Source organism: Heptranchias perlo, chromosome 6 (genome assembly GCF_035084215.1).
Source record: "Heptranchias perlo isolate sHepPer1 chromosome 6, sHepPer1.hap1, whole genome shotgun sequence".
NCBI classification, from domain to species: domain Eukaryota; kingdom Metazoa; phylum Chordata; class Chondrichthyes; order Hexanchiformes; family Hexanchidae; genus Heptranchias; species Heptranchias perlo.
This window is the reverse complement of record NC_090330.1, coordinates 74,418,862-74,445,318: the sequence shown is the minus strand read 5'-3', so window position 1 is coordinate 74,445,318 and position 26,457 is coordinate 74,418,862. Positions and strand designations below refer to the sequence as shown.

The window sequence follows — 26,457 nt, the reverse complement described above, 5'->3', positions numbered from 1 at the left end:
GGGCCCTTATACAAATTTGGTTCCAATCATTGTATGTTTATGTCTTACATTTTTTTTGATGTATATGGAATATGCCTATTGGCCCTAAATTTCAATTTGCTTAATTGTATAACTAATCTAATTCATTTTGCAAATCTTTAGATGCAACCCCTTTCTCTACCACTCTATTTTCTGTCTCCCTTTCTAATCGAAAGCCCAAAGGCCTTTTCACCTTTGAACTTTGTTCTCTTGTTCCTCTTGAACTCCAATGGGCAGATTTTCGACTTTACCACTTCACTGTTGAGCATCACCTGGGCAGAATGTACCAGAGGAAAATTGAGTGGGCTGGGTTGCATACTATTACGGAACCTGCCCCGTCTTCAGGCAGGTTCAGCTTTTGGGTTGTAATCCTCCCTGCCAGTTGTTCCTTTCTGTGCTCTATCCAAGAGATGCTCAACACTTGGGCAGCAAAGACAACAATCTACCCCCAGCTATATTGTCCTACATGCTCTACCTCCTCCCTGCTCGTTGCTGTTTTGAAATCAAAACTTATCACAATGTCTTCTACTTTAAGTCATTCTTCCCCGGGACCTAAAAATGCCAGAGACCCTTGCCTTCCTCTTACAATCTATATGCTTTACTACTCATGCTTGGCGTTGCCTGAGCAGTATTATTTGCTTTAAATGCCAGCCTTGGTTCAGTGGTAGCATTCTTGCCTCAGAGTCAAAAGGCCAATGGTTCAAGCCCCACTCTAGAGACTTAACTGCATAAACTAAGCTGAAATTTCAGTGCTGTACTGAGGGAGTGCTAACCTGTCAGATATTCTGTCTTTCAGATGAGACGTTAAACCACGACGTTTGTCACCTCAGGTGGAGGTAAAAGGTCCCATGGAACAATTGGAAGAAGAGCAACATATTTCTGGTGTCCTGGGCAAGCATTTATCCCTCAGCCAACAGCACCAGATTATGTGGTCAATTATCTCATTGCTGTTTGTGGGACCTTGCTGTGTGCAAATTGACTGTCACATTTCCCTACATTACGAAAGCGACTACACTTCTAAAGTTCTTCATTGGCTGTGAAACGCTTTGGGACATCCCGAAGTCATGAAATTCACTATATAAAATGTTAGTTCTTTCTTCTTTCTTTCGATTATCCCATCTTATTAGGCCTTGTTGGTGTTTTGCTCTATGGTCATTGGCTCTTCATTTTCATTTCTCAGCAAAAAAAGAAATAATATTTTTGTGAAAATGTGTGCCTTCCAGTAAGTAAGCTAATTTCCTGTGCACTTGGGTCGCCTCACACAACATGCAAAAAACTAGAGTGTATTTTCGATTACTGAAGTTACTTGTTTACATCATTCTTTATAAGAAGTCGTATCAATGAGGAAGTACATCACACTTGCTAGGAGGTTGCAGCACTCTCAAAAGTCAGAATGTCTTGCACTTTCTACACACTCTATGGGAAGTTAATTGCAATGTTTGAGAAATCTTACTCTCATGTCTGCACTGTCTAAGAACTCATCATCTAGGAAGTCATATTTCTTTCTGATGTGAATTTCATGATGGAAAAATTGCTGAGATTGAGAACTTATGAAATTTCCCAACCTGCTAATAACTTCAAAAGCTTCAGATGACTCAGCGAGTTTATCCAGCGAGTGGCTGAGCCATAGAGACCAGCCCAGGTTCAATTTGTGAGTCCACTGATCTCAGCTGGGGTGACGGCAGGAATAGTACAGTTGGTCTCAGTATCTCTGGATTAGTGAAGGGAAAAATAGGCAAAGGGTCCCTCTGCTGTAAGGACTGTTTGCCCTTCTGATATGTAATAACACAGTAAGCAAATATGAGAAGATTTCCTTTGGTCATTCTCTTGCTGTTTGTGGGATCTGGCTTTGTGCAAATTGGCCTCCACATTTGCTCACATAACAGTGACTGTGAAGTGCTTTTGGACATTCTGAGCACTTGTAAGGCATGTTCTTTCCTCTTTTTCTCGCTAGGATTTCTAGTGCATTTTGAACGTGTATGATTTCAGTAGAAATGCCAATGAGATAAAATCTGTTCCCATTTGTTTACAACGCCTGGGAAATTCCTCGGAGCTGCTCCAACTCGCCTGCCTTAACATTGCTTGAAGTGCGGCAAAAGCCCCATTTTCACATGGGGTAAACGTGGTTTTGGCTACACTTCTGGCAAAGCTCTGAGGAATTTTCCAGCCAATGTCGGTAAGTGTAAGGACAACAGAAATCATCCCCACTGGTCAATACGTAGTCACTTCTGTCGAAAGTGCGCATGTATGGTTATTGGGTAAGGACAGGATCAGACTCTACTGTGATGCTCCTGGCAGTTGCATAGTCCACCATCAGTCAGTATCAAGGCCACAGGGGTAAGGTACTGGAGCTTGAGGGACCTGTAATAGGAGCAGTGCGTTGTAGTGGGGGGAGGCAGGTAGCACTTTGAGGGAAAAGACAGCACCAGCATTTACTGAGAGGATGGAAGGAGAGAGAATGCTGGAGTTAACTGGAAGGAACAGGAGACTGCAAGTATTAACTGGGGGGAGGAAGAGAGAGAGTGTCACCTTTAGAGAGGAGGAGCAACTTTTAAAAAGTTTAAAAAGAGAGGGCTTTTTGTTTTTAAGGAAGATACACTAAAGCAGATTTCTACTGTTAAAGGCATGATTTCCTTGATAAAAGTTTTGTGGCTTTTCCATTCATGCCAACTGTCTGCAGCTAACGCAGAGAACCAGCATTTTAGGGATATTGTCCAATGACCACATTGACGGATGACAATCAGTGTGGACTAGGCCGCTCCTCCAGGCTCCAACTTCTATCAGTGGCTGACGGTGCTGCACACTGTGCGCTGGGGAATCAAACACAACAAACAACCCAGAAAGTATAAGCGGGGGTGCAGGCCATGTTTGAAGGAGGGAAAGGTGGTAGCAGCACTTTTGAGAGCAGAGAAAGAGAAGAAACAGGTAATTGGGAGTGGTGCTTTGGGGAAAAGGGGAGAAAGAAATAGAGGGAAAAAGTCAAGACCAGTGCTTTGGGGTGATAAGAAGATCCCAGCAATAACTGAGCAAAGGAAGGAATGAGAGTGCCAGTATTAACTGGGGTGGATCAGGGTGCCGGGGATGGGGGGAGGAGGAGAACAAGGAGAGTGCCATCAATGATTGAGAAGGAAGAAAAGTGCAGCAGGAACTGGGGGTAGAAGAAGAGTGACAGTTTTAACAGGAGTTGAGTTGGAGGGGAAGTGGAATGATGTAGGGAGGGAGGGGTGTGAGAGAAAGAGAGAGAGAGAATAGTGAAGTTGGAAGGTGGAGCAGTACCAAATTGAATTGAAAGGGAAAGGGGCAAGAATAGCCCATGTTTATTATAGATATCAAATCACTGGAAAATGCGCCAATTAAAGTCTTAAGATGAACATTTTCTGGGGGCGCGTTGCTTCCAGGCCTCCTCACTTCATCGGTTCCATCTTTTGCTTTCAACGCTTGTATCCCCTTCAAGCTTTCATGTGGTTATGTTTTTTTCTCCCTCCAATGTAAGTAAATGAATGTTGGGTATACCTATGATTTAAGTTATAAGCCCATTTCCCGCTGCGCTTTCAGTATAATTACTTGACTTAATTTCATAGGCTTATATCGAGAACTGCTTTTGAGTTGTCAGCTATTTTGTAGCCTTTGTTAATTTACTAAGATGGCATGAATTTCTTTATATAGATTATTGCCAAACAGAGTAAATCCAGCTATGGGCTCAAATACTACAGTATTTACATAAATACAGATCATGAACCTTTTAAATCAGGCCCTTCAGACCTGAATCATGGATAATAATTGATGTGGCCTTACCTACTTGCCTGAAGAAACAGGGACCTCGATATTAACTCCCTCATAAACCCTAAAAAACACGAAATTTGACCCCAGATCGATGCATACGTGCCTTCCGCCATTTTTACGGCGGCGGGTAGCGAGGCGTATGAGTGTCCCGTCTTGGTGAGGCAGGGCACTTTACTGACATATTTAAATCAGACTCCCACAGTGCAAATGGGAGCCTGTTTTAAATTTAATTGCTGCCACTCGGGAAACCTGGCAACGAAAGGAAGGCGGGAGCTGCCGACTCCAGAGGGTAAGTACCTTTTACAGTACTCCTTGTGGGCCAGGAGGAGCAGGAATGCTCCCCCCGGCCACTCAAGGAAGCCTTTGGCCTTCTCTCTGCTAATCGCGGCCTCTCTCTAGCCCCTGCCTCAATCGCCGACCCCTCCACACCCCAGATTGCCTCTCTCTCTCCCCTCTCCTGCAATCATGGCCGACCCCCACCCTGCCCTACAAGCTCCAATCTGCAGCTTGACCCCTCCTGTGATCACGATCGATTCCCTCCTCAAGCCCTGATTTTCAGTCTGCCCCCCACTCGCGGACATGGCTGACCCTTCCCCCAAGCCCTGATCTGCATTCTGCCCTCCTCCCAATTGCCGGGGACTGTCCCCAAGGGTCTCCGGCTACGGCCCCCTATCGCTGTTTTTCTTGCCCGGCAGCTGGCCAGCCTTTCAATTTGGCCAGCCGCCAGGTGGGAAATGGAAGAAAAAAATGATAACGTGGTCCTGCCGTTAAACCCGTCAGGATCTCCTCGTTCCTGGCCTTGTTGGGTTCTTCAGCCATTTTCGGCCTCTTCCTCTGCCTCCCGCTTCCCCAAAAATACTGGGGCCAAAGTAGCTGAAAGGCCTCTTCTGTACAACCAGGACCATGTTTACATTAGTATTATCATGCCAGTATATATTTCATAGCCAGAGGCTAGACCTTATCAGACCCTCAACTAATCAGCTCTCATGAGGAACAGGAAAACATGTGGAAGAATAATTACCACGTACTTAGGCAACAAAGTCACAACTATCTAAATGGAAATCTGTCCAGTGTGCCTCATTTGACAGAAGATTTTTTGACATTTAATTTTAAAGTCTTGCACTTTTTTTCCCTATAAGGTGTACACACTGACGATGCAATTTCCTAGGATGGACACAATTACAGTCACAAAAGCAAGACAGTACAACTTGCCTATCAGTATGACTCACCAAAAATAGGAAATACACTATCCAACCCATTGTGATATTGCTGCAATTCTGCATTCTTGCTTTCAGTATAAGGTGCATTTCTCAAAATATTGTTTTCAGTTGAAATTGGGTATGTTTTTCTGTTTCTATTTTCCAAAACATACAAATTTAAGAGTTGGTGCATTTTGCAGCAATGCCTTTATGCTGCTTAGGTCTCTTTAGTCACTGAAGTTTCTGTTATAGTTTGCCATAGTTTCCGTCATAGTTTGCGTTGCATGAAGAATCTTCCACCAAAGGCTCTAAAAACAATCACCTCGGAATTGTCTCAAAGAACATGCAAGATCTTAGAGATGCAAAATTACTGAGAAGGAGATAAAAATGATTAATTCCTTCGAATCCATATCAGTTTCCAATTTCTGAAAAATCATCAACTGTTGCTTTGTTGTCACATGATATTTCTAGTCATGTTGCAGCTGCTTCATGGATTGGTAGGTTATTAAATTGAGAAACCTAGCTAATGGACCAGTGGCCGTAATGTACACACAATAAAGGCTGAGAAGATTTAAGTCGACCAAGAAGTCAGGTGGTTGCCACAATGCTTGAGTTTTAAAAGGAAGGGAAGTAGGAGATCCACAGTTTCGAGATTCAGAGGAGGACTGAGTTCGTGACTCAGGGAGTCAGGGAGAAAGAACAAAATGCAGGATGGTGCCTCTGCAGCGTAAGAGGAACAAGACAGGAAAGTTCAGAGGAACAAAAACCATAGTAGCATCAATAAAATAGCGATGTGTGGCAAAGGTTGCAACAGAGAGCTTGGAGGGAAAAAGAAAACAGAAGGACCACTTTATTCCCAAAAGAGTTAGGGTTTTTAACATAATTTTCCATTTCAACAATTGTACCAAACTTGCCTGAGTACAACCTCATGATCTGGGAGTGTATGTCTTGAGTTGCATATTCAAGGTTAACAATTACCTTATTTTGCAGTGGCACTGTGTACTCACAATTTACGTAGGATTCCCACCACTCCTTCCATCAATTTGAATATGGAAGTATTACACTGAGAACCAAACTATTACACGTTAAAGTTACTATTGTATTTATTATACTTATGTCATATATACAGAAGTCTAAAAACTAGACAATCCAAGGCAATATTGTTGTACATTTTTAAGACAGCAAGTGTTGATTATGGTTCTGCTGTTGCCATTTACAGCTACTCCTGACCAATTTTTTGTTTCTTAACATGTCCCATTACCACTCCCCTTGCCTTGCACCATCATCCCTTTTATCATTCAATCACTCCTGCCCTAACAGAGACCTTCCCTTTTGTTCTTTCCTCTCCTCCCCTCCCCCCTTTCCCCAGCTCTGTAATTGCTGAAAAACTTTAACTGTTTAATATCTCCCAGTTCTGACGAAAGGTCTTCGAGCTGAAACGTTAACTCTATTTCTTTCTCCACAGATGCTGCCTGACTTGCTGAGCTATTCTAGTATTTTCTGTTTTTATTTGTTATACATACAAGAGTCCTTTAAAGCGTCAATCTGTAATGACCACTGTTGCTTTCATAGGACAAAGTCTTCTGAAGTCCTAACTCACAGACAGTCCAGTGAGCTGTCGACCTGCAATACCGATATACCTTTGGTTTTGTGTGGTCACTCTTTGTAAGAATAGGAACATAGGAACAGGAGTAGGCCATTTGGCCCTTCGTGCCTGCTCCGCCATTTGATAAGATCATGGCTGATCTGTGATCTAACTCCATATAACTGCCTTTGGCCCATATCCCTTAATACCTCTGGTTGCCAAAAAGCTATCTATCTCAGATTTAAATTTAGCAATTGAGCAAGTATCAATTGCCGTTTGCGGAAGAGAGTTCCAAACTTCTACCACCCTTTGTGTGCAGAAATGTTTTCTAATCTCGCTCCTGAAAGGTCTGGCTCTAATTTTTAGACTGTGTCCCCTACTCCTAGAATCCCCAACAAGCGGAAATAGTTTCTCTCTATCCACCCTATCCGTTCCCCTTAATGTCTAATAAACTTCGATCAGATCACCCCTTAACCTTCGAAACTCCAGAGAATACAACCCCAATTTGTGTAATCTCTCCTCGTAAACTAAACCCTTGAAGTCCGGGTATCATTCTAGTAAACCTACGCTGCACTCCCTCCAAGGCCAATATGTCCTTCCGAAGGTGCGGTGCCCAGAACTGCTCACAGTACTCCAGGTGCGCACTAACCAGGGTTTTGTACAGCTGCAGCATAACTTCTGCCCCCTTGTACTCTAGTCCTCCAGATATAAAGGCCAGCATTCCATTAGCCTTATTGATTATTTTCTGCACCTGTTCATGACACTTAAATGATCTATGTACCTGAACCCCTAGGTCCCTTTGGACATCCACTGTTTTTAACTTTTTATCATTTAGAAAGTACCCTGTTCTATCCTTTTTTGATCCAAAGTGGATGACCTCACATTTGTCTACATTGAATTCCATTTGCCACAGTTTTGCCCATTCACCTAATCTATCAATATCGCTTTGTAATTTGATGTTTTCATCTACACTGCTTACAATGCCACCAATCTTTTGTCATCGGCAAACTTAGATATGAGACTTTCTATGCCTTCATCTAAGTCGTTAATAAATATTGTGAATAATTGAGGCCCCAAGACAGATCCCTGTGGGACTCCACTAGTCACATCCTGCCAATGTGAGTACCTTCCCATTATCCCTACTCTCTGTCGTCTTTCACTCAGCCAACTTCCTAACCAAGTCCGTACTTATCCCTCGATTCCATGGGCTTCTATCTTAGCTAACAGTTTCTTATGTGGGACCTTATCAAATGCCTTCTGGAAGTCCATATAAATAACATCCATTGACATTCCCCTGTCCACTACTTTAGTCACCTCTTCAAAAAATTCAATCAGTCTTGTCAGGCACGGCCTACCTTTCACAAATCCATGCTGGCTCTCTCTGATTAACTGAAAATTCTCGAGGTGTTCAGTCACCCTATCCTTAATTATAGACTCCAGCAATTTCCCCACAACAGATGTTAGGCTAACTGGTCTATAATTCCTTGGTTTCCCTCTCTCTCCCTTCTTAAAAAGCGGAGTGACATGTGTAATTTTCCAATCCAGAGGGACAGTTTCTGAATCTAGAGAACTTTGAAAGATTATAGTTAGGGCATCTGTAATGTGCTCACCTACTTCCTTTAAAACCCTGCGATGGAAACCATCTGGTCCTGGGGATTTGTCACTCTTTAGTGCTCTTATTTTCTTCATTACTGTTGCTTTACTTATGTTAATTTTATCGAGTCCCTGTCCCCGATTCAATATTAGTTTTCTTGGGATTTCCAGCATGCTATCCTCTTTTTCTACTGTAAATACTGACGCAAAGTAATTGTTCAACATGTCCGCCATTTCCCCATTGTCAATGACAATATCCCCACTTTTAGTTTTTAAGGGGCCAACACTGCTCCTGACCACCCTCTTTTTCCTAATGTAACTATAAAAGTTCTTCGTATTGGTTTTGATATCACTTGAAAGTTTATTTTCATACTCTCTTTTTGTAGCTCTTACTATCTGTTTTGTGACCCTTTGTTGATCTTTGTATCTTCCCATTCGCCAGGATCTGTGCCATTTTTTGCCTTTTTGTATGCCCTTTCCTTGTCTTATACTGTCCCTTACCTCTTTAGTTGGCTGTTCTTTTTGGCAAGTAGAGTTCTTGCTCCTCAGGGGTATAAACCGATTTTGTATCATGTTCAATGCTTCTTTAAACATTTCCCACTGATCATCAGTCATTTTACCCATTAACAGATTTGTCCAGTTTACTGTGGACAGTCTCTGTCTCATCCCATTGAAGTCGGCCTTAGCCAAGTCTAGAATCTTAGCAGCTGACTCATTTTTTTCCCTTTCAAACACTACATTGAACTCAATCATGTTATGATTGCAATTGGATAGATGTTCGCGTACAGTTAAGCCATTAACTAAATCTGGTTCATTACTCATTACGAAATCTAGTATGGCTTGCCCCCTTGTTGCCTCCAGGTCATACTGCTGCAGAAAACTATCCTGAACACACTCAAGAAATTCACTATCTTTCTGACAGTTGCGAGTCTGCTTTTCCCAGTCTATGTGAAGGTTAAAGTCCCCCATTAAGACCACTATGCCTTTCTTACACGCTTGTCTAATCTCTGCATTTATACAATCCAGCACTTCAGAGCTGCTGCCAGGGCTCCTATATACAATTCCCACTATAGTCTTAGATCCTTTCCTATTTATCAATTCAACCCATAAGGTCTCTGTTGGCTGCTTACCTCTCATTATATCCTCCTTTATCATTGAAGAGATTTCATCTCTAATCATTAAGGTTACTCCTCCCCCTCTTCCATTTTCCCTGTCTCTCCTGTAGACCTTATAACCTGGTATAGTTAGTTCCCAATCCTGACCATCCTGTAGCCATGTCTCAGTAATAGCTATCATGTCATACCCTCCAATTTGAATTTGAACCTGTCGTTCATTTAATTTATTCCTTATACTCCGTGCATTTGTATATAGAACTCTTAGTTGGGCCACACACCCTAGCCTGACCTTCAGCTTTGACGCTGGGTTAATCGCCTTGTGCCTTCTAGTTTTCACTTCATCTGTCGTGCCTAAAGTACACTTTCTTTCTGCTGCTCTACGCTTTTCCCTTTCACTTGTTCTTGAACAACTGTTTGTACTATTTGTATTGTAAATTTCCCTTGGGTCTTCCCCTCTCTTGCTGATGTCAACTTTACTCCCTTCTGACTCCCCTCTCAGGTTCCCATCCCCCTGCCACTCTAGTTTAAACCTTCCCCAACAGCACTAGCAAACACCCCCGCGAGGACATTGGTCCCGGTCCTGCTCGGGTGTAACCTGTCCTGCTTGTCAAGGTCCCACCTTCCCCAGAACTGGTCCCAATGTCCCAGGAATCGAAATCCCTCCCTCCTACACCATCCCTGCAGCCATGCATTCATGCGGTCTATTTTCCTGTTCCAAGACTCACCAGCACGTGGCACTGGTAGTAATTCTGAGATCACTACCTTTGAAGTCCTGCTTTTTAATTTATCTCCTAACTCCTTAAATTCACCTTGCAGGACCTCATCCCTTTTTTTACCTATGTCGTTGGTACCGATATCGGCCACGATTACTGGCTGTTCATCCTCCCCCTCCAGAATGTCCTGCAGCCGCTCCGCAACATCCTTGACCCTAGCACCACGAAGGCAACATACCATCCTGGAGTCACGTTTGCGGCCACAGAAGCGCCTATCTGTTCCCCTTACAATTGAATCCCCTATCACTATAGCCCTGCCACTCTTCTTCCTCCCCGCCTGTGCAGCTGAGCCACCCGTGGTGCCACAAACTTGGCTCTTGCTGCTTTCCCCTGATAAGCCATCTCCCCCAACAATATCCAAAGCGGTATATCTGTTTGAGAGGGAGATGGAACCAATGTCCTAGGGGGAGTGTTTGCTAGTGCTGTTGGGGAGGGTTTAAACTAATACGGCAGGGGGATGGGAACCGATGCAGGAAGTCAGTGGGAAATAAAGTGGTGACAGAAACAAAAGGCAGTAAGGGAGAGTGTACAGAACATGACCGGACAGATGGTCTGAGAAAGCAGGGCAAAGACCAAGGGAAGTCTCGATTAAACTGCATTTATTTCAATGCAAGAAGTCTGATGGGCAAGGCAGATGAACTCAGGGCATGGATGGGTACATGGGACTGGGATGTTATAGCTATTACTGAAACATGGCTAAGGGAGGGGCAGGACTGGCAGCTCAATGTTCCAGGGTACAGATGCTATAGGAAAGATAGAGCAGGAGGTAAGAGAGGAGGGGGAGTTGCGTTCTTGATTAGGGAGAACATCACGGCAGTAGTGAGAGGGGATATATCCGAGGGTTCGCCCACTGAGTCCATATGGGTAGAACTGAAAAATAAGAAGGGAGAGATCACTTTGATAGGATTGTACTACAGACCCCCAAATAGTCAATGGGAAATTGAGGAGCAAATATGTAAGGAGATTACAGACAGCTGCAAGAAAAATAGGGTGGTAATAGTAGGGGACTTTAACTTTCCCAACATTGACTGGGACAGCCATAGCATTAGGGGCTTGGATGGAGAGAAATTTGTTGAGTGTATTCAGGAGGAATTTCTCATTCAGTATGTGGATAGCCCGACGAGAGAGGGGGAAAAACTTGACCTCCTCTTGGGAAATAAGGAAGGGCAGGTGACAGAAGTGTTAGTGAGGGATCACTTTGGGACCAGTGATCATAATTCCATTAGTTTTAAGATAGCTATGGAGAAGGATAGGTCTGGCCCAAAAGTTAAAATTCTAAATTGGGGAAAGGCCAATTTTGATGGTATTAGACAGGAACTTTCAGAAGTTGATTGGGAGAGTCTGTTGGCAGGCAAAGGGACGTCTGGTAAATGGGAGGCTTTCAAAAGTGTGTTAACCAGGGTTCAGGGTAAGCACATTCCTTATAAAGTGAAGGGCAAGGCTGGTAGAAGTAGGGAACCTTGGATGACTCGGGAGATTGAGGCCCTAGTCAAAAAGAAGAAGGAGGCATATGACATGCATAGGCAGCTGGGATCAAGTGGATCCCTTGAAGAGTGTAGAGATTGCCGGAGTAGAGTTAAGAGAGAAATCAGGAGGGCAAAAAGGGGACATGAGATTGCTTTGGCAGATAAGGCAAAGGAGAATCCAAAGAGCTTCTACAAATACATAAAGGGCAAAAGAGTAACTAGGGAGAGAGTAGGGCCTCTTAAGGATCAACAAGGTCATCTATGTGCGGAACCACAAGAGATGGGTGAGATCCTGAATGAATATTTCACATCGGTATTTACGGTTGAGAAAGGCATGGATGTTAGGGAACTTGGGGAAATAAATAGTGATGTCTTGAGGAGTGTACATATTACAGAGAGGGAGGTGCTGGAAGTCTTAACGCGCATCAAGGTAGATAAATCTCCGGGACCTGATGAAATGTATCCCAGGACGTTATGGGAGGTTAGGGAGGAAATTGCGGGTCCCCTAGCAGAGATATTTGAATCATCCACCGCTACAGGTGAGGTGCCTGAAGATTGGAGGGCAGCAAATGTTGTGCCTTTGTTTAAGAAGGGCGGCAGGGAAAAGCCTGGGAACTACAGACCGGTGAGCCTGACATCTGTAGTGGGTAAGTTGTTAGAGGGTATTCTGAGGGACAGGATCGACAGGCATTTGGAGAGGCAGGGACTAATTAGGAACAGTCAGCATGGTTTTGTGAGAGGAAAATCATGTTTCACGAATTTGATTGAGTTTTTTGAAGGGGTAACCAAGAAGATAGATGAGGGCTGTGCAGTAGACGTGGTCTACATGGACTTCAGCAAAGCCTTTGACAAGGTACCGCATGGTAGGTTGTTACATAAGGTTAAATCTCATGGGATCCAAGGTGAGGTAGCCAATTGGATACAAAATTGGCTTGACGACAGAAGACAGAGGGTGGTTGTAGAGGGTTGTTTTTCAAACTGGATGCCTGTGACCAGCGGTGTGCCTCAGGGATCGGTGCTGGGTCTGCTGTTATTTGTTATTTATATTAATGATTTGGATGAGAATTTAGGAGGCATGGTTAGTAAGTTTGCAGATGACACCAAGATTGGTGGCATTGTGGACAGTGAAGAAGGTTATCTAGGATTGCAACGGGATCTTGATAAATTGGGCCAGTGAGCCGATGAATGGCAGATGGAGTTTAATTTAGATAAATGTGAGGTGATGCATTTTGGTAGATCGAATCGGGCCAGGACCTACTCCGTGAATGGTAGGGCGTTGGGGAGAGTTATAGAACAAAGAGATCTAGGAGTACAGGTTCATAGCTCCTTGAAAGTGGAGTCACAGGTGGATAGGGTGGTGAAGAAGGCATTCGGCATGCTTGGTTTCATTGGTCAGAACATTGAATGCAGGAGTTGGGATGTCTTGTTGAAGTTGTACAGGGCATTGGTGAGGCCACACTTGGAATACTGTGTACAGTTCTGGTCACCCTATTATAGAAAGGATATTATTAAACTAGAAAGAGTGCAGAAAAGATTTACTCGGATGCTACTGGGACTTGATGGTTTGACTTATAGGGAGAGGTTAGACAGACTGGGACTTTTTTCCCTGGAGAGTAGGAGGTTAAGGGGTGATCTTATAGAAGTCTATAAAATAATGAGGGGCATAGATAAGGTAGATAGTCAAAATCTTTTCCCAAAGGTAGGGGAGTCTATAACGAGGGGGCATAGATTTAAGGTGAGAGGGGAGAGATACAAAAGGGTCCAGAGGGGCAATTTTTTCACTCAAAGGGTGGTGAGTGTCTGGAACGAGCTGCCAGAGGCAGTAGTAGAGGCGGGTACAATTTTGTCTTTTAAAAAGCATTTGGACAGTTACATGGGTAAGATGGGTATAGAGGGATATGGGCCAAGTGCAGGAAATTGGGACTAGCTTAGTGGTATAAACTGGGCGACATGAACATGTTGGGCCGAAGGGCCTGTTTCCATGTTGTAACTTCTATGATTCTATGATTCTATGGCCCCAGGGGACTCCTGCTCTACCTGCCTAGTCCTTTTACTCTGTCTGGCGGTCACCCATTTCCTTTCTGCCTGCGTAATCTTTACCTGCGGTTTGACCACCTCACTGAACGTGCTATCCGCGATAGTCTCAGCGTCACGGATGCTCCACAAAGAATCCACCTGCAGCTCCAGCTCCAAAATGCGGTTCGCCAGTAGCTGCAGCTGGACACACTTCCTGCACACACGGTCGCCAGGGACACTGGTAGTGTCCATGACTTCCCACATAGTGCAGGAGGAGCATATTATGGGTGTGAGCTGTGCTGCTATGACTTGCCTTAGATTTACCCTGCGTTCACCTTTCAGACTCTCCTCCCGCTCTCGATCTCTCCTTTTATACTGTATTCACCTCTTGGACTCTCCTGCCTCACCTCACCTGCTGCTTTTATTCCCCACTCTCAGTCTTCTGCTGCTCAGGTCCGCCGCCGCTCTGCGGAACAAGTTAGGAAAAGCAAGGCAAAGCAGCACCTCCTTCTCCCACTTCACCGAACTGCCACACTCACCAAACTCTCAGCTGTTCACTCTGTGCTCCGTTGCACTCCGTGCTGTTGCACGAACAGGCCCCTGTATTTCTACAGTTTGTGACTCAGATGAGTCAGGCCTGCTCCACCTTCAGGAATCAGCTTAATCTAGCTGACCAATTAACTTACTACATATATGTAATATATGTAACAAAAGGTTACTTTTTACTTTGAAACTAGGATTGCCAGTCAAACCTGATTAAATTCAATATCAAAGTAACAGTGATGTACTGATCAATGATAATACTGAAGATTGTCAAAATATTCCCTAAGACTAAAGTACAGCATGTAAGATTCTCAAAATTCACAGATCCCCCAAAACTGAGAGAAAAACCCTAAAGAAAAGGACTTTGGACTCTTTCCTAACCATTTCAGGGTGATGAAATATTGGGCCTAACAGAGGGTGATTCAAGGTCAAAAACCAAGATTAGGTGTTTTAAAAAGGCATGTTTGGGCTTGTAAATGAAAAAAAAAGAAGGCTGCAACAGGAGTTGGGATCAACCTCTGTAATAGATGGTTTAAGTATTGGAGTTAATCAAACTTCTGGGGAACTGTGTGACCTCACTCAGCTCCTACCAGACATTTACATTCAGGCAATAGACCCATGGAAGAGCAGTCCCCAACCAAATTACAGGACCCATCCAAAACATGCATAAAACAAATCCAATCACCCCACTCCATAGAAATCTCAGGCCCAGTCAGGAAACTCGAAACCTGAGCACAATGACCACAATCAAGCAAGAGCTCAACAACTCATGAAACCATCCCGGAAGCACTTCACACAGTTCATAAACAAGTTACTCTTAATGAGCCAGCCAAAATCTTACAATAAACCGGGTCAGATTTGGCGCGCAGATAAGGAGGCTTCAATTAGTATAATTGAAGGCCCATTTTCTCGAGATGTTCAGTCCAGCCAGGAGTTCGACAGCTCGGTAGACAACAGTTCAATAAGGCGAGGGGGCAACAGAAAGAAGTTCAACAGAGACGGTCAGCAGCTCTAGAAGCAGGCCGACACACAAGAAGAAACCAGAGCAACAGCCCCAGTAACCATCAGACACCTCGCGGCAACAAGGGCCTTACGAAACAACCGACCGAGTATTACCACCAATCAATCGGGTAATATTGAGCCACCGCGACCAAAGAAAACCAACTCGGGAGAAAACCGAAGATCCGCAAAATTTCCACTCTATAATCTATTCCTGACTTACCCATGGGTGAGTTTTCTACTCAAAAGACTCTAAATCCTATCACTTTACGAAGAAAAGTGGGCACTCACCCGATAGATCCAAGACGCAACCTACCGTATCAGTGGACTCGCAAAGACTGACCAGCTACGCAGTTGAAGTCCTCTACCGCGTCCGGGGTACGGCAGACACCAACCAACACATACAGCGAATCCCGAAATCGCGAACCAGCTCAACTGTCAAGGATTCGTTTGGTGAGCATGATCTCTGGTCCTTTAGAGCCCAACTTAGCTAGTAAAGTGGGATTGGGAGGGGCGAGGTATCTTTCTACTGTAATTTCCCTCGTGTGTACCGAAGTGTTCCCCATTTCATTAAAGTGTTAAGATTGTTGTGTTGTATTTCCTCTCTTGAATAAAGATCAAAGTTTCTTGCACCAAAACCAGTTGTCTGCTGCACTTTGTCACTACCCCAAATAAGACCAAGGACCAGAAGCAAGGGAGTGGGAGCGATTCGGACCGCTCGGAAGTCAGAGGTGAAGCTGACACACACCACCACCCCCTACATAATGGCGACCGAGATGGGACCTTGGCAAAAGGGATATGATGTAATGGACACTGTTTTTGAGGAGAGAACCAAGATGGAAGAGAGGATTTCCTCTTATGTGTTCAGGAATGTAAATATAACAAAGAAATGGGTACTCAGCCTGTTGCGCGCTGAGCGTCCCATGGACGCTGCAGCCAAGTGGACTGAGAGCAAGGACCACAAGAAATCTGTGGAGAAAGCCATCTGGTTGGTATGCTCCCAGCGACAGATCCTGCTTTTAGACAAACACGTTGAGGCACTGACAGAAGATCTGCGGGAATCAGCTCAACTGTCTCACGCAAGGGCGAGAGCAGGGGAAAGATTATTGGCAGAACTAACCGCCCAAACTCAGGAAAAAATGCAGACAGTAGAGAAACACAGAAACAAACAGGAATACTTTCGGTGTCAGGTCACCGAAGCTAAAACCAGTGAACTGGTGTTGCGGGAAGAGAACGCCCGCCTCGCCAAGCAAGTAAGAGAGCAGGAGGAGAGGTTGAGCGACGTCCAGGCAGCTTACAAGATAGCAAGCACTAGGGGGTATGAGGCAGGAGATCACGACCCCTGCCAGAAACAAATCGGGAGTTTGAACCTTGCTCTGTCCAGGGCAAAAGGCATGGTATGCCTAATAAGCCCGGGTGCGGCCCAGGTGGACCTGGAAGAGAAAGGGGAAACTGTTCGAACGCCACCTGTGGCGCCGGGGAACGACCTGGTTTGGCAGCAGGAGGGACGGACGATTTGTGAGGCTGGCAGGGAGTGCACACCACCACCACCTGTGGCGCCAGGTTTTAACTTGGTTTGGCAGCAGGGAGGGGTGGGCGAACCAATGCAGGAAAGGTCGGAGCCGGGGCCGATGTGCCCGGTCCGGCAGCAAATGTTTGGCCCGCCCGGCGGTGGTGGGGGTCAAGGACCCCTTGAAAGCCAATTCGTGGCTCCCCATGGCACCCAACAGCTTCGGGCTATGATAGGCCAACTGAGTAAGCTCACCCAAAAAGGGGACCTCTCGGTCCACTTCATGGAAGTGGAACAGGCAGCGGGCATCAACGACTGCGATGACTCCGAGATGGCAAAAATACTTCTTTTCTCCCTGAATAGCAAACTCTACCAGTCCCTCTCTGTGGAGAGTAAAAAAGGGCAGGGCGGATACGCTGCTATCCGGGAGGAAGTTCTGGAGGCCATGGGTATGAATGATGGAAGTCCCTTCTCCCGGGTGGAGAGGACAACACAGCTAGTAGGGGAGACCCCGAAGGCTTTCGCAGACCGATTGTGGCCTGTGTACAAGAGTGCCTGTAATGGGGTTCTCGACCGGGCTCACCTGACTCGGGACGAGCTGACCCACTGGCTCCGAAGCCTGGTGGCAAACAGCTTGCCACAGATCAGAGCCAAGGCTGAGCTGTGGTTTGACCCGAAAGACCCCGGGTCACCGAGGAGACAGTGGTCAGACAACTGACCCTGGCTTACCGGAACGGTAGAGGGACAGAAGAGCACCCACCAAAAGGAAAAATACATGAAGTGAAACCTAGTAATAAGAAAAAGTGGCACCAGGAAGGAGGTAGCCCTTCTGACACGAAGCGTAACTGCTTCGGGTGCGGGAAGAATGGGCATTGGAGGAAGGACTGTAGAAATCCGTGGAAGGATAACATAGGAAAGAACTCCCCAGCTCCTGCCCCAAGAACCGAAACCCTGACCGCTCCCCGCACGTTAGACTCAGTCGTAGCTACGATCCGAGCTTTATTAAATGACCCAGGGAAGGTAGCCACCGCCACTGGTGTTTTAACCCCATCTGCCCCACTCAACACAGACCTATGACTAGAACTAGTGCAGCCTGTCTACCTGTGTCCCCTGGAATACGATGTATGGAAGAGACCGTATGTTAAGATGGAGGTGGAGAAGGTGAAAGGGACTTATCTGTTAGATACTGGAGCATCGAGCACCATCGTCTATTCAGCTAACCCCGCCACCTCACCTCTGTCTAACGGGGTCCCGTACAGCTTAGTGGGGTTTACAGGTAACGAGCAGGCTGGCTCGTTCTCCATCCCGCTGTCCATTCATTTAGGAGCACTCCACACCAAGTGGACGTGTGTCTTAATGAAATGGGAGCAGGAAGCGAAGGGGATCCTGGGGGCCAACTTTATCATAGACCACAGGATTCTAGTGGATCTCAGGAACCACTGTCTGTGGGGAGCATGTACCGGCAAAGAAAGTGAAGTAGCAGTCATCCCCGAGAAACCTTGTGCACCCTGAAACCAAAGGAGGGTTACAACCTCGAACAAATGGTCAGTAACACTCCGGTGGCATACCAGGCACTTGTGCGAGCACACCGCGCCACATTTGCCACTCACCAGCACGATTGTGGGAGGGTAAACGGGGTCAAGATGAGTGTGAGTGGGGACCCCATGACCCGACCACAGAAGCAATACAATTTCCCCAGGGAGGCGGAGGCAGACATGGAAACGGCCATGGCTTCTTTAATAAAACAGGGGGTATTGAGACCGATAGCCACCCACGTAAACTCTCCACTGTGGCCGGTTAGAAAACCGGACAACTCCTGGAGGGCCACAGTGGACTATCGGGTACTCAACCGTAACATCCCCGCCTGTACACCCACGGTCGCAGCCGTCGCCGACCTCATTGGAAGTATCCCAGCATCTGTGACCACCTTCACAGTGCTGGAGATTTCCAATGGGTTTTGGTCCATCCCTTTACGGAGAGAGGACCAGTACACGTTTGCCTTCACTTTTAAAGGCCAACAATACACCTGGAACTGCCTACCTCAGGGCTTCCACAACAGCCCTAGCATTTTCCACCAATGCATGGCAAATTGTTTGAAGGGCTTCAGCCGGCCCCAGCAGTTGGTACAGTATGTGGATGACCTGCTCCTATTCACTGATGAGGGAGAGGAACATGGCCCACTACTGGCTGAACTGCTGGAGCTGCTCAGGCAAGAAGACTTCAAAGTAAACACGAAGAAGGTACAGATCGGCCAACCGGAAGTAAAATTCCTAGGGCTGACTGTGCGCGCTGGGGAAAGGGCCATCGATAAAGCTAGGAGGGAAGCAGTGCAGGAGTTATCTGCCCCCAACACAGTTACAGGAGTGAGATCTTTCCTAGGGCTAACCGGGTACTGCAGAGATTTCAATGAAGATTACGCAGCCACAGCAGCCCCTCTGCTCCGACTCCTACACAAGGGTGTAGAGTGGGTATGGGACGAGGGTTGCGAGGCAGCATTTGTCAAATTAAAGAAAGATCTGCAGACCGTGCCAGCTCTAGGGGCTATTGATGGGGGAAAGGAGTTTTTCCTGGAGGTGGCAGCCAGCGGGGACAGTCTGAGTGCCGTGCTGCTCCAAGAGTGGCACGGCCAGCTGAGACCGGTGGTTTACTCCTCCAGGATACTCACCGATGTGGAGAAGGGCTATTCCAACTGTGAGAGGCACCTCCTCGCCACTCACTGGGCTGTGAAAAGATCGCTGATCTTCACAGGCACCTCTCCCATCACCCTCCTCACCCATCACACGCCCACCCAGATGCTCCTGGATGGGAGAATCAAAGACGGGACAGTGAGCAGTGCCCGCATCGCTCGCTGGACCCTACTTCTCTCGCAGATGGACCTAAAGGTGAAAGGTCTCTGCGAACCGAAGCTCGCAGCCAACATGATTTACCCAGGGACTGCCCACCGGTGTTCCATTGAAGGGGTATGGGAAGTCAACATAGGTCTTCGGGCCGGGATACACCCCACAGGCCGCAAAATCTATGTGGACGGTTCGAGCACAGTATCTGCTGGTGAGCGACTTACCGGGTGTGGAGTTTATGACCCAGAGGCGGACATTGCCCTGGCAATTAAACTGCCCAGCATCATGAGCGCCCAGCAGGCTGAACTGTCCGCGGTAGTGTACGTGGTCACACACCCCGAGAAATTCCCTCCCATGTACACGATTTGCTTGGACAGTATGTTCACATGCAGTTCGTGTACGGAATACCTGGCAAATCTGGTCCCGTCGCGGATATACCTCCGCTGACGGGAGACCCCTGGCAATTAAGCCTCTGCTGGAGAAAATCATGACGGCCGTAAGGGAGGAAGGGAATGTCTATATCCATAAGGTCAAAACCCATTCAAAGACAGAGCCCAATTGGGACAGCAACCGAAAGGCAGACGAGCTGGCCAAACAGGGGGCCAGGGAAGGGGTATTCTGGGATCCGTACCAAGCAGGTTCGGTAGTTGCAATCCGGGACAAGGGAGGCACACGGGGTAGCTTTGGCCTTGGACTTAAAGCAGGCCCAAGCCCAGGATACCGTCCTCAAGACCGTCCTGAACGTGCTTACAAAAGGGGAAAAGGTAGAGGGCCCGTATGGCACAGCAGCCATCACCGTTAAGGAAGGCATGCTGTTCAGGGGGGAGCAGTGGGTGGTGCTGCAGCAGCACCAAAGGGAATTCCTCCAACTGGCCCATGAGGGTCCAGGAGGGGGGCATCCCGGACCTGAGACCACCTGGCAACGGGTGGAACAGACAAGGTGGTGGCCAGGACTCAGGGAAGATGTCCGCAAGTTTTGTGCCGGCTGTCTGGTGTGTGCAGCTAACAACCCAGACCCCCAGAAAAGAAAGGTATCTATGGGACACATCAGGAGGGTAGAGGGACCATGGCAGTCGATCCAGGTCGATTACGTCAGGCCCCTACCCACCGCCCAGGGAGGCTACAAGTACTGCCTAGTCCTGGTGGATGTGTTCTCAAAGTGGGTAGAAGCCTTCCCATGCCGAACAGCCACAGCACTGGGTACGGCTAGGATCCTGGTCAGGGAAGTGTTCTCACGATGGGGACTATCGCAGTATGTGGAGTCCGACCAAGGGAGTCACTTTACCGGGCAGGTCATGCAAGAGACCCTCAGGGTACTCGGCATTGAAGGGAAATGGCACATCACCGGGTCCTGTGGAGCGTTTAAACCGTACCATTAAAGAAAGGTTGCAGAAGGAGACGGGAGACTCACCCAAGAAGTGGGTAGAAGTCTTACCGTTGGTCCTAATGTGAATCCGAGCCAGCCAGTCAAAAAGCACGGGGTATTCCCCACATGAGCTCATGACTGGTAGGGTTATGTGGACCCCCACCCATGTGCTAGTCCCGGTGCTCACGGAGGATCAGCTCAGAGAGGTGAACCGGGACAGCTTCGTCAGGAATTTGCGTGAACACCTTAAACAGGTTCACTGGCAGGCTGCTAGCAACATGGGAAAACAGCATCGGAGTAACCGACTGCTGTTAGAACCCCGTACGCACCACGAGTGGGAGATAGGAGATCAGGTCATGGTTAGAAATTTTGCCCGGGTTGGGAGTTTTGAACCACTGTACGTGGGGCCCTACAACATTGTCGACAAGGCAAGCCCCATGGTCTACGCCATAAAGATGTCCCGCCACACGAAGTGGTTCCACATTAACCAGTGTAAACTGTACACACCCGAGAAAGGGGAACGGCCAGCAAGGGTGAATCGCCTTAAAGATAGAGATCCTCAGCCAGCAGCTGTGGCAGACTCACAGATCGCACCGGTGGGTCAGTAGCGTGTGTCACTAGAGGGCCCATCCCACTAATTGTTTGGGACTCGGACGCACCCCCGGTAGCCGGAGCCCTAAGAAGGTCTCCTCGCACACCACAGCCAAAACTACCGTGGTTACCTCAGTTTCAATGGTTCAGCCCCGGAAGGGTTGCAACCCGTAAAAGAATGCCCAAGGTCAGGGATCGTTCTAGGAAGAGGGGTCCCCAGCCTGTGGCCTCAGGCTGTGAGGAACCCATAGGACAGGACAGGGACTCAGCAGCCAGACCAAAGTGGGTAGTGTGCTGTAGTACAGGAAGGGACACTCCCCCAATCATCTGGAACTCAGGGAAACCCCCAGTTGTTTTAAGAAGGACTCTCCGGGCCCGGCGGTACAGGCCACCTTATGCCCAGATGTATGGGCTGCCCAGAAGCCGCCCAAGACGGAGGCCAAACAGGAATTAGCCTGGACGTCCAGAGACGGGCGGGGGGATGTGCATAGTTTTCTGATCAATGTTAAGTTTTTTTTACAGTTTTGGTAGTTTTAGGTTTATTATTATTTAATTATTTTACAATAAGTAAGTTTAAATTTCGAGACTCGATCACCTGTCAAGCCAGAGAACCTTCTCGGAACATGGCTATCTGTTCTGTGTGTCCCTACAGAGAGGAAATCGGCATGAGGAGGGTTCTTCTCCTGATCGCCCTGGTAGGGGTGAGCATCGGTGGCCGAGGGGACGCGCAGGACTCCCACATTTATGGGTGCTCGGAAGAGAGAGCGCCGATCGTTACCGCTGGGGGTGGTGAACCGGGTGTGGAGGAGCTTGCTATTTACTTCCACGAGGGAAAGTGGCCAGGGTGGCTGGGGTCTAACTCTACACAATACTCCAGCCAGACCGGGTTCACCTACGGGGAGGTCTCCATCCCGTGCCCTAGGGTACAGGTTGTTGCTACAAGGGTCAGTGTCACTGAGGGGAAACGCGTGTGTCTTACATGCAAGGGACGGATACCCCTGGATAGGTGGTGGTGGATCAGGAAGCTGAGCAGGGACACAGGGGACCGTACAGCCGATTGGGAACGACACCCACCGGACGATCACAGGGAACCGAAGAAAAGTGAGTGTGTGTTGGGATAAGTGGTGGGAGTTGGAACAGGGAATCAATATCTGCATGTGGGGATCAGAGAGAGCCTGCCCCACAGGCATATCCATCATCTTCTCCAGACAATGGCAAGATACCGGGAAGGGGATGGAGTGGGATTCTAGCCTGCATGCGTGTGCGTTCCCACACTCCCCGATCCCAGTCAACGCCACCGAACTCGTAGCACGCACCTGAATGCCCCTGCCCACGACCCCAACATCATGGACAGTAATAGAGAGATGTCCTACCACCACTAAGGGACCAGGAAATGGGTTAGTGCTAGTGCCGACCGAAAAGGTACTATACCAGGGGGTACACTGCACAGTAGCTTCAGTTATCCTAAACCTTACCGAAGTACACTTACCTGAATGGTGCCCTAAGGAGACAGGACAGCTATACATGTCCCCACTAAAAGAAATGTTTTGGAAATTCTACGAATTCGACTTTGCCAACATAGACAAAGCAGAGCTGTACACATTACACACTGAGCACACTATGGGCGCAGGGAGACAAAGAAGGGGAACCTGGAACGATATTCTCACAACCTACAATACAGGATCCTTGGTAATAAATAGCCTGAACGATATAGAATTGCAAACACAAATAAATGGTCTAAAAACCCAACTGCGAAAGATCCTAACGGAAGAAAACACAGAAGTAGGCTCAGAGCTACACGAGGACCAAGCTATGATGGTCCAATTAAAGGAGATCATTGCTGAGTTAGAAAGACACGCAAAAACAGTAAATGCACTCATACGGGAGGATAGGAATGGTTCGGATCAGGCCGCACAGAATGAGGTGCGTGTGCTATACGGGGCATGGTTGCTGGGCGAGGGCCGCAGCAACCTGGAGGATTTAAAACAGGGTTTAGGCCCCTGGATCAGCAACAAGCACCTCGCAGCCCTCCACCCGTTTAGCAATTCGCTGAGCCCGTGTCAGCTCCGCCTAGCCTCTGAAGCCTACCCTGTCCCAGTAGATTGTGGGCGTTCCAATCACACGATCATGGGGATAGTAGTGAGGATGCCAGTCATGGGTGAGACAGCCCAACCCGCACTGGTATACAGGGTGGAGAACATTGGGATCATTCAAGGGGGTGCACACGTCCGTTACGCAGCGGTCCCACCTTATATCATAAAGTGGAAGCACGCTATAACAGGTACAGACCTCTCCAGGTGCCGGAGCCGGGGTGCACACATAATACTGTGTCCCCAGCACTTGACTGCCTATTCTAGACCACAGTGCGGGTTTAAAGCTGCTGGCGCACAGTCTATTAACTGTACCATGGAGGTAATGGCACAAGGCCATGTTCCCCCACAGGTAGCATTCATAGGGGCTGGGAAATATTGTGTCACCACAAGTGCGCCTCACTACCAGCACGGACAGCCCCAGTGACCATCAGACACCTCGCAGCAACAAGGGCCTTACGAAACAACCAACCAAATATTACCACCAACCAACCGGGTAATATTGGGCTACCGCGACCAAAGAAAACCAACTCGGGAGAAAACCGAAGATCCGCAAAATTTCCACTCTATAATCTATTCCTGACTTACCCCTGGGTGAGTTTTCTACTCAAAAGACTCTAAATCCTTTCACTTTACGAAGAAAAGTGGGTACTCACCCGATAGATCCAAGACGCAACCTACCGTATCAGCGGACTCACGAAGACTGACCAGCTACACAGCTGAAGTCCTCTACCGCGTCCGGGGTACGGCAGACACCAACCAACACATACAGCAAATCCCGAAATCATGAACCAGCTCAACAGTCAAGGATTCGTTTGGTGAGCATGATCTCTGGTCCTTTAGAGCCCAACTTAGCTAGTAAAGTGGGATTGGGAGGGGTGAGGTATCTTCCCTCGTGTGTACCGAAGTGTTCCCCATTTCATTAAAGTGTTAAGATTGTTGTGTTGTATTTCCTCTCTTGAATAAAGATCAAAGTTTCTTGCACCAAAACCAGTTGTCTGCTGCACTTTTGTCACAACCCCCAAATAAGTCCAAGGTCTAGAACCAAGGGAGTGGGAGCGATTCGAACTGCTGAGAAGTCAGAGGTGAAGCTGACACAGACCACCACCCACTACAAGCATCACATGGGCTAACTGCTATAGATGAGTGAAGTGGACATGTTTGAAATTCAATGGTGTTAAAGGTGTAGCTTGTAGTAGAGTTGGCAAAGTATTTATCAAGGTGCTAATATCTTTAATTGCATTGTCTCCAATCACCCCAGGTTCAAAGAGAGCCTTTATCTTAATTTGGTAGCCTCTGTTGCTTCGCCCCGCCTTCCTCTTGCCCACTAAGCCAAACCTCCCTGCAGGCTCTCCCGGGCCCTAGTCCTAAACATATACCTTTCTCTAGTTTTTCTCCTATCTCCCCTCATGCCCTCGAGCTCACCTTGTCCATAAGATCCACCATCTGCTCCCTAGACCCTATTCCCACTCAACTGCCGATCACCCAACTTCCCTTCCTGGCCCCCATGCTAGCTGACATTGTAAATGTTCCCCTTTCCTCAGGCACTGTTCCAGTGAGGTCAAATTGGAAAGCTCCAGGAAATCCTGAAGAGGAGCATGGAATGGGCTTAAGCCCAGTGTTAACATTTAACTTGAAAGGAAAAGAATTGCAGGGCGATGGGGATAGAGCGGGGGAGTGAGACTAGCTGGATTGTTCTTGCATAGAGCCAGCGCGGACTTGATGGGCCAAATGGCTTCCTTCCGTGCTGTAATCTTTCTATGATTCTGCGATTCTAACTGAGGTGGAGCAGGGAATGTTCCCGGCCTCCTAATTCACTCTCTGCATTCCTTGGTCATTGGGCCTCTCAGCAGAGGGGCGCCTGAAGAAACATGGCACATCGGTCTGTGCTTGGATGAACATTGACTGGAGGGTCTGTGAAGGTCCTGGGGACAATTGAAAATTAAAAAGGATTTATTGGGACAAAGTCTAAAAGTAATTTTCTCCCCCCCCCCTTCCCAAGATGAACTTTGGACCCTGGGCTTTCTGACTGTTGCATTCCTTGGCTTTTTGATGCTAGGCCCGGCCAGGCGAAGGGCCTGTCCCCAAGCCATGCAAATAGCCTGGGACATGAATATCATGGAGTCCTGTTTCCCCAGGGAAGCTCCAATAGAGGATAATCTACCCTCACTTTACAAAGTAAATAATTTTTCAGCTCAACTGTAATTCTCAGAGAAAAGAAATGTCTTTTTTTTTCTAATATTTTTCAGTCAGATGTGGACGTAGAATGTAAAATGGGTGCATGGCATTAGCCAATAAATATGGTAAGTAAATAAATATGTAAGTAAATTGTAAGTGGCACTTTGACTAGATACTGTAAGATAAACAGATTCTTTCTTAAATCCTAATTTATTGCAACATGCCCAAAAAGAGATGTGATGAAATTGAAATACATTTATTGCAGAAAAAACTTGCTGTGTTGAGAATCCTTTAACACAACTATGATTGTTAGAGGTAGGGATGTCTAAAATTCATGGTCAAACTAAAAGCAAGATTGTTCTTATAGTGCTCACCACTTTAAACATAAAGCTGATCAAATCACAGAATTAGATCACAACTTCTAATGAGAATGGAACAGAAACAACAACAGAAACTCTCACAAAAGGGAAAAATACTCAATTTTATACATAGCAAGGAGAAAGTTAACAATTGATGTGAATTTTTTTGAGGCTCCAGTCCTGTTTGAAGAAAGTACTGATTGGAAAATTGGATGCCTTGGTCAGTGCACCAAACTGTGACACTCCCGATTTTCCAGTGATTCATTTTAATCATCTGAAAATCAGGAGTGCCATGAGCACTGACCTTCATGTTTGATTCTCCGATCCATGCTCCTGTCAAGCGAGACTCTGTGCTGGGAGCAGAATCTTGCAAAATCTACCCTTAGATTTTCATTGAAGAAAAGAATTGATCAAGACAAATAACCAACAATTGAAT

The 26,457-nt window shown here is 47.1% G+C and overlaps 1 protein-coding gene across 1 annotated transcript in view; it reads right to left on the bottom strand.

The window, feature by feature from the left end:
• The window catches only part of myo16 (myosin XVI), a 773,985-nt gene that overhangs the window by 48,517 nt on the left and 699,011 nt on the right, over positions 1-26,457 (bottom strand). The window lies entirely within an intron of this gene.